The 8,909-nt window shown below is 44.4% G+C and overlaps 1 long non-coding RNA gene across 1 annotated transcript; it reads right to left on the bottom strand.

The window, feature by feature from the left end:
* Positions 1–189: 189 nt before the first annotated feature.
* On the bottom strand, positions 190–5,376 carry LOC129784555 (uncharacterized). The gene is made up of 3 exons (XR_008747422.1): positions 5,286–5,376; positions 2,413–4,575; positions 190–2,253 (listed from the first exon to the last, which is right to left on the bottom strand). It is a non-coding gene; the product is annotated as an uncharacterized LOC129784555 (long non-coding RNA).
* Positions 5,377–8,909: the final 3,533 nt, after the last annotated feature.

Raw genomic sequence — 8,909 nt, forward strand, 5'->3', positions numbered from 1 at the left:
GATGTGTAGAGGCGCAAGATCAGAAATGGAGAAGGCCAGCTCTCTGCCTTTGTGCGGTGGTTAACATTTTCTCCCTTCTCTCAAACTGTGATGTTTCTACTTCAGAGGAGAAGTTCAGACTCTTACAGATCTTAACAGAGATATGAATCGCTTTCCTTTTCTATTTACCAACCAATTTTTTTTTTCTTTTGTTACTGAAGAACTGATATTAAGAAATCTGTTTAACAGGTTACAGCATGCCTTTTAGTCCCTTAGTAACCAGAAATAGTAAATAAGTGGGCTCCTATGGCTGGCACTCCCCATCCCTGTACGTCCTGCCTCAGTGCAGGGATCAAAACCCCAGTGGGGAAAGTCCTGTGCGCACACTGAGAGACAGAGCCTGCCCTTCTGGGCTTGCTGCTGGAATAGGCAGGAGAGAAAGGAAATATTATTATTCCCCTTTAACAGATGGGAAACCAAGGCGCAGAGAGTTGAAGAGGCTTGCCAAAAGTCAGACAGAAATCCGAAAACAGCCAGGAACCGAATCCAGGTCTGCTGAGACTCAGGCCAGTGCCTTAATCACTCGTCTCTTCATAGATTTTATTTCTGCAGTTAACAGTTATTCATTAGGACAAACTATGAAACTTCTGCCTTTACCTATATTGCTGGTGCTCCTGTATCCTCTTCTACCCTACATATAATTCCTTTCTATTTTTTCCCCTGTATGCATCAAGCAGACTCTCTCATCCCCCAACTGCTTAGGAAGGCACTCTGCAAAGCTCTGCCATCATTTGTGTACTCCTGACCTTCCTCATAAACAGATTCCCTTCTTCTTTTCCACCCTTGATCCGATTTGCCCACAGCCTTGTGACGATTCATGTCTGGGGCTGAAGACACCATAGTTGCCTACAGAGCCTTCGCAAGGCTGCTGCAAGTAACTCCCAAACCGAGATGCTCGATCCCCCAGGAAGGAAGAGTTTGTGGGTCCCACCCCGCATGCATCCCAGCACAAAGCCTGGCCACAGCCCCCTGCACGCGGCTCTGTGCTGGGGAAGTTCAGGGCATAAGCAAAGAGCTTATGCAAATCCTCTCCTATCCATCATGAACGGGAGTCCTTCATACTTCAGAAACGATGGGAGAAACAATCTATCGATATTCTGTAATGAGCATAAATGCCCTTTATAAATTGTTTCCTTTTTATTGACTCTAAAGCAAATGTAGCCATGAATGCTGTACATTAATACATTTTATACCTTCTAATGGTTTGATGGCCTCATATATCCAGTAACGCTGAGAATAATCATTAGATTGTAAGGAGTGCAAAATATGTTTTATCACTTGAAAATGGAATTCCTTCTTGAAAGGTAAAACCAGTGGTAGATCATTGATTTGAAAGGTCAGGGTTAAAAAGCTTATTAATGACTGGGTTAAGCTCTAGTAAAATTCTTTGTTTTACTCAGCTGTATGAAGCATTTAGCTAAGTGAGACTCTTCATTAGGACATTAGTGCTTTTATACTAGCTGTGTAAGGTAAAAATCAGTAATTTCCAGCTTATGTTCAGGAAAAAGGCATAGCAAGTAGCATATACTCCAAATAACACTGAGCACCGCGTGACCGTGGGTGCAATGGCAAATGCCTGCTGCAGAGCCCGGGGGCGGGGGGCAGCCGGTGGGTGCCATCCCTGCCTCTCCCTGTCCTGGGCTCGGACCTGAGCAAGCCTTGGCAAGCAGATATATCACGTAGCACGGCAGAGTGCTGGGTAGAAATACTAGCCTGGGTCCCAGAAGCCATGGAGTTATGTCAGGATGCCACAGCGCTGAGTTAATTAGCCCCGACTCCCTGCAGGGCTTTAGATTAGCTAAAGCACCGGGTTCACGGGGCTGCGATGCTTCCTGCCTCCGAGACGGGGAGCTTCTGCCAGGTGAAACACACGTGTGTCCCTTTCACCAGATTGCTAAGAGTCCCAGCATGTGGAGAAAGGCTCTGTATTTCGGGTACACCAATGATACCAACCCAAGCTCCTCGTTATTGCCCCATGTCCATCCCAGCCATCAGACAGCCCAGAAGTGAGACAGACCAGGACCGCAGCATTGGGATGCTGCTTATTGAGAGTGTTGGGACTTGTTCGAGGTCCCATGTGAAATTTGGGGCAGGGGCGAAAACGCGTACCTGCTGAAAGAGCAACCTCTAGCTGTCCTTTCAAGCCCACGGTTAAGATTTGACCGGAACTTCCAGCTACCAGGACAATATCTTCATTCCTTTGGAGGTCCACACCTAGAAAAAGGAGAGCATTTATGAAGGGTTTCCTTAAAGTGAAAACTGTCTCAAGGCATCACGGTATTGCAAGGCACACACGAACCTACGCGTTCAAGCCATACACAGGTAAGAGAGGTGGTTACCCAGCAGCACGCTGCACTGACCCTGCCCACTTACCAAAAAGAGGTGGAAATAATTTGAAATAATTGTTGTCTGGGAGGAGGTTTCTTCCTTTCTCAGCCACTGTCTCTTTAGAGGCCTGATGAGCTCGAGTGTGGATGTGAAGTGGGAGCGCAGAAAGGAGGGATCAGCCACCTAATTTCAGCACCGCTGCAAGCAAGCGCAGGCATTTTAATCCTGGGCCATGACGCAGCTGCTGGTAAAGGCAAAAAGTCAGTGTCAGAAATGATGTAAAATAATCCCACACAACTTAGTCTTACTGTATTATTTTACTAATGTAAGGAATGATTGTTTTGTTTGTGCAATGCATTGCAGGAGACGACACTAGGGCGAAGTGCCTCGCCGTGGCCCTGAAGCTTCTGACCTACCTTCTGACGCTGCGAATGCTGATACATCGCTGGGACAACAACCAGAGGCTGTCACACCGGCACTGCCCCGTGCTGACCATCAACTTGAGGCACCTTCCTCTGTGTGACACAGAAATCTTCTCCTCTTCCTCAGTCCCTCTTCGCTTGGTTGCGTGCAAGCTTTTTTAAACTTTATTTATTTTTAGCACTTTGAAAAATTCATGCTGTTTTCAAAAAGATCCTTAATACTTGTCCTCAGCATCTGCTACTTTTTTCTAACAAAAAGGAGAGACCTAAAACTCTGTCATGCTGTATTAAGAAGGCTTTTTAAGGTTTTTAATGGAACAAAATAACAATACAGAATATAATACCCGTAGCATGTGCTTGGTGCAGTGTAATTGCTCTGGGATACTCAATCCTTTTCATATAAAGCAGCCCTACCAGCCCAACCATCGGAACAACTTTAATATTTTACAGTGAAATTAAATCGCAGATTAAAACAGATGGTTCGAACATTTCATTACAAGCCATGGCGCTTATTTGCTGACCATTGGCTGGTATATGTAAACATATAAAAAGCAAAAGAGCCCTTGGATACAAACCATACCCTCTCTTAGATTTTCATTCATGGTTACAGCGTGGTTGTGAATGTTATGGATCCAGACAGGGTCTTTAAAGGTGCTGAATTCAATTTACTTTTACCGATGAAAGAAAGAGGTCATGGAAAGTGCAGATTGGGTGGGAAGAATCCAGGGGTTTGTTAACTGTCCTGCCAGTGTGGTTCGGGTCACAGCTCAGCGGGTCCAGAGCCTGCTGCGTCCTTGGGGTGCAGCAACCCAGCCCAGCTGTGGGCCATCCTGGGATGCTGCTGGCTCCCCCGGCACGGCTGCGCCCAGGGACTCGCCTCTCGGCTGCAGGAGGGGCTGTGGATTCCGTGCTCCAGGCCAGCCCACGCCTCTTTTCTCATTGCTGACTTGGGATTCCTCTGGTTCCACTGCCTAGTTGAAAACCCTTTAATAGAGCTTAAATTGTAGATTGCTGGTGGCTCCTTATACCTTTGTTTGCTTATCTGGTCAAAGGGCCCAGTACCTATTGCACACGGAGGCAGAAAGGTTTAATTAAATGTTTGCAAAGTACTTTGAGGTCACTGAATGAAAAAAAAGATGCTGCTTAACTGCAAAGCGTGAACTTCTGGAGCAAGGAAGACGGCTGCTGTTGAGTAGTACCTCTGAGGTGCTGGGGGTTGCCTGTCAGTATGTGTCTGGGTAAGCTGGAGGGGCAGAGAGAAGCCAAAGGTGATGCCGTGCTCAGCCTGGGGCAGCGCTGTCCTGTCTGTATGGGCAGGACGGGTGGGCAGTGCCCGCAGCACGGCAGTGAGGGCAGCTCTAGCAGCCCACCAGACAGGCTGTCCTCACTGAATGAGTTAACTCTGCATTGAGAGGTATTAAATAAACCCCTCACAATTACAGCAAGTATTTCCCCAAGTTTCCAGTGTACCAGCTGCAGTCGGTGATGTTGCCCCAGGTATTTAATTTTTCAGATATTGTCAAACAAACAGAATTCTGCTCTAAAAATAAATATGAACAAATCTATAAATGTATTTAGCTTTGGCAGAACTGAAATGAATAGATGTTTCTTAAAAGTGTAAATGCCATGCCTTCAGACATTTTCCATGCTGGGTTAGCAAAAGTGTAGGGACTTCAGGGAGCCAAAGCTTCATTCTGTATGTCTCCATAGGCAGCACGGTGAGCCGAGGATATTCTGCTTTCCCTCTGCTTCATGATGCAGTAACATTATGAAGCAATATTAGCACCTAGGGAGAACACAGTAAGTGCATTGCAACCTTGCGTATGGATTAGGAAAGAAAATATTTCCCCTTCACTGTTGGTGAGCCCAGCAATCCCAGTCAGCATCTCTGCTCCAGAGAGGCAAGTCTGAATGAGCCTCATGGCGCCCAAAAGACTGGAAAATAAATGTGAGGTTTCATAGCTTTAGGGGACAAAATTAAAGCTATGATGCTAAGAGTCTTGTTAAGCTCTTGGAGAGCTGCAAAGAAATGGAGCAAAAGGTTCTGGGGACAGATATGCTCAACAAAGCAAACAAATAGAAATCATCGTTAGAATCTGCCTTCTCTCCCCCAGTTAGTTGCAGGGCTTCTGGTCACGTTTATGTAGTTAAGATTTGATCAGAGCTTCCAGCTACCAGGACAATATCCTCGTTTCTTCACTAGTGCATCACCAGGCTTGCTGGGAGCCCTGGTTACAGTACTGCGAGCTGCTTTGCGGCCCCCGCTCTAGTCCATATTACCCTGGGGATAACGGGCATCGATCATACGGGACAGTGCAGGGCCTCATTTCCTGCACAGGGGCTTAGATCTTGAAACAATGATGTGCAAAGGCACATTCACAGGTGTCCACATCTGCTTCACAATTTCAACTTTAAACCCTCCTCCTACAACGGCTTTAAGAAAACGAGCACCCGAAGAGGAAAGTACAGGGGAAGGCATCAGGCACAGAGGATCACCTTTTTGTGACACTGTTCTTTTAGGATCATAGCTGCGTCTTCAGGCACATAATCCTTGATCATTGTGTGTTAGAGCTGTCATGCAGAAGAGTTTGCTCATATAATAGCATATTGTTGACAACAAACTAGAAGAGCCATTTAAAAAAAAAATCTTACAATGCATGCTTAAAAGTGAAAAAAAAAAGGGGGGGGGGGAATTGTATTTTAAAAATCAGTATTTATCAATAGTCCTTGCTATAACTGGGGATTCACAGCATGGATGCTGAAAGAATGGAGACAGCATGGTAATGAAAAAAGCGTATCCATCATCAACAATACAATACTTACTGTGACCTAAGGTCAGGTTTGTACAGTTACACCAGATGTTAGATTTCAGCCGTTCTTTGAAATGAAGAAACACAATGGTTACTATTCCTGTAGTGTTGTGGATTTCATTAAACAACAGGTTTATCTTTCAGCTTTAAAATGTAGAGCAAGATTAGGATATTCTAACATTTAGGTTTCTGAAAGATCGAGTAAGCATAATGTAACGTAGGGCTGGCACTATAAAAAGTGACTATTTTGAATGCAACAGCCAGGTCTTTCCAGTGGCAAAATGCAGACAGAGAAATGCAAAGGGCGAAAGCAGCAGAGGCAGTAACTAGCTCTAACGGCGTAGCTGTTTCTAAAGCAGCCCAGGAAAGGGTGTGTGTGGCCCCAAGGGACACCAGGGAGGGCAGATGTGTCTTTGAACAGGGCTTGCTTCTCTCTGTGCTTCAGCTTTTTTTCTCTTTGCTTCCTTCTCAAGTGATAACAGAGGTGTGTGGCCATCATCAGAGGAGTCTGGCCTAAAAGGTGGCTGGAATTGCTTAGGATTTCCTTGGGTCATCCCCGCTGAACTAGCCTGCCACAGCCCTGGCTGCTCCCCTCACCTCTGAGATCAGCCCATTTCTCCAAATATGAGACATGCCCCTGCAACGCTGGCCTCTTTTTTGCCTTATTTGCTTTATTTAAGGTCCCTTAGCAGTCACTGTGTGGGTATTTTTTTATATAACTGCATATCATTTATTATGTACCTATATATACATTTATCTACATGAATATAGTATACATTGTATCTTACATATAAAATGTTACCTTATATATAATATAAAGGTAGTATATAAAATATTATATTATATATATATGCACACAAATATTCATAACCTTAACTGCCTGCCTCTCTAAAACTATATTCTCATTTATTATTATTAAGCAGGAATACTTAAATTCTCAGGCTGAATAGAAGAGATAAAAGAGAGGCTTGTAGTAGTTACACAGAAGCCTATTGATTACCTGTTTTCTTCACCCCACAACCGTGTTGTTTGTAAACAGTCCCTGTTTTGGACAAAGCAAGTAAGGCAGAGGAGCAAGGTGCATGTCTAGAATTATTTTCATTAAAAATTAAAGATTTCTAAAAGTGTACACATTTCATTAACTTCGCATTGCAGGCTTTGCAAATATTCTAAGGGATGCTAATCTCCTGGCTTTAATTAGATTGAAGGTCTCTTGCAAAGGCTATCATTTTAATATAAAACGAGCGAACTTTTAAGCTTTGTGAATTAGAAAACAAGAACTCCCATCTTAGATCAACAGTTATACACTGAAGCAAGAGAGCTTTGATTTTTTGCAGAAAGTGAAGGGTTTCTCACTACCTAACATGCAATTGCAAAAGCCAGCCAGCATATACATTCTTCACATCCAGCTAGGGATATGTTGCACACATACGTGTGTGTGGGGGTGAGCACCCAGACACACACGTACACCCCCACTTACAGCTAACACCTCCTTTACACGGTGCACACATACTACAGCTCTAGTCCTGATTCCACCCCAATACATCCACTAGATCAGGGTTACTGGTGCATTGGCCCCGTCTGCCTTGCTCTAATGACTTTCTGTGCAATATTGAGTTGACTTTCAGCAAAAATTGCTGGGAGTAACCCAGGAGGGACAGCTGTGAAGGGGAGAGGAGAGGGCAGAACTTGGGGCTGCTGCCTGTGGGACACCCCTGACCCCGGGTGCCACAGGGGGGCCCGGCCATGAGCGTGGGATGGCATCTCAGCCCAGCACCGAGCACATCTGCCTTGCCAGGACCATGCTGAACTCTTAAATCTGCAGTTGTCATCTGCCCCTGTTCTCCTGCTATTATCCCCTGCTAGGAGAAGAATTTTTATATTTCTGACCAAGATCCAATCTTCTTTCCCTTATCAAACATAATAGAAAATGCTGTAGTTACAGAATAACAAACTCACCTCCTGGATAAGTGTCAATCTACTTTTAAGTGCAGGATCAGCACGGGAGCTGCCTGTGACAGTGTATCACTTCATGCCAGCGTGGTACCCTTCATTTCTTCTTTCCCTCGCCTCCAGCCCCCTGTGTTCTGTACCACACTGCCTGGAACGTTGCCCCTTTTCCCTCTTCCAGCTTGTCCCCCTCCATATGCAAAGGGCCTGATCCTACCTGCTCCCACGTCAGCTCTGGCACAAAGCAAGCCAGTGTGATGCGAATCAGTCATACAGCTGCAGCAATATCTCCAGTCGCGGTACCTGGACACTCCTGTTTTCATGTGCTGAGTGTTTCCCTTTCAGACTGAAGCGCTGATAACGTTCTGCTACATCCACGTAAGCCTGGAAATTGCCTGTACAGCCGTGCAGTTCAGCTTTGTGCAGTTTGCTGTTGGACTTTTGGACCCATAAGCTACTTTCAAACTGTCTTACTCTGTCTTTTGAGGACCTCATTTTGGAGAGGGGCATGTTATTCTTTATAGCCAGACCCAGGATAGGCTGCTTTATGGAATCTGAGAGACTTGCAAAAGCCCCCTTTATTTGTACTTCTGGGCTACAGACCTCCAAAATCATTGCTAGCATTAGATCCAATTTGAAGTTACCATAGTTTGAAGTTACACATATATTGAAGTTACACATATCAATCATTAGCTAAATAATGATCTCTTTTTTTTTTTTTTTTTTCCTTTCAGTTGGTCATTCACACACATTTGGTGTACAGACTCTTCAAAACTAAGAGGGCTAAGCTCCAAGTATAAATTCAATGAATCAATAATTGTAATTTTTAAACAATCCTGATTTATTCAAATTTGACCTCCAGAAAGAGAGCTGACTCCATTAACGTCTGTGTGCAGTTCTCTGCCGCGGCAGCTCTTCCTGCTGACAGTCTTGCTGGGGAAGTTTCCTTTAAGGGAACAAAATCCTCAACTTCATTTCTCCAGTTCCCTAATTTTGATTCAGAGCCACATCTTTGTTTAAAGGTTTATGTAGATAAACCTCAATTTTGTCAATCTCAATTTTGTATAAGAAGTAGGATCAACTTCTAATTTCCAGTGTTAAATCCTACGCTCTACTTTCCACCGCAATATTCTCAAGATGTCTATTCCAGGTTAGATCCCATGCTGGGTTCAACACTTAGAACAAACTAAAGTAACAGTAACTTCATTTACTCATTAAGAACACGGGCTCACTCTGAAACCATCTCATACGCAGTGAGCTTTCAAAGTTCAGGTTAAGGTAGATAACAGCATCATGGACAATAATGATGACATTTGGGACTGCCCAAAATACAGATCTGCTGCTTTCTTATTGCTTAAGG

This window comes from Falco peregrinus, chromosome 5 (genome assembly GCF_023634155.1).
Source record: "Falco peregrinus isolate bFalPer1 chromosome 5, bFalPer1.pri, whole genome shotgun sequence".
NCBI classification, from domain to species: Eukaryota; Metazoa; Chordata; class Aves; order Falconiformes; family Falconidae; genus Falco; species Falco peregrinus.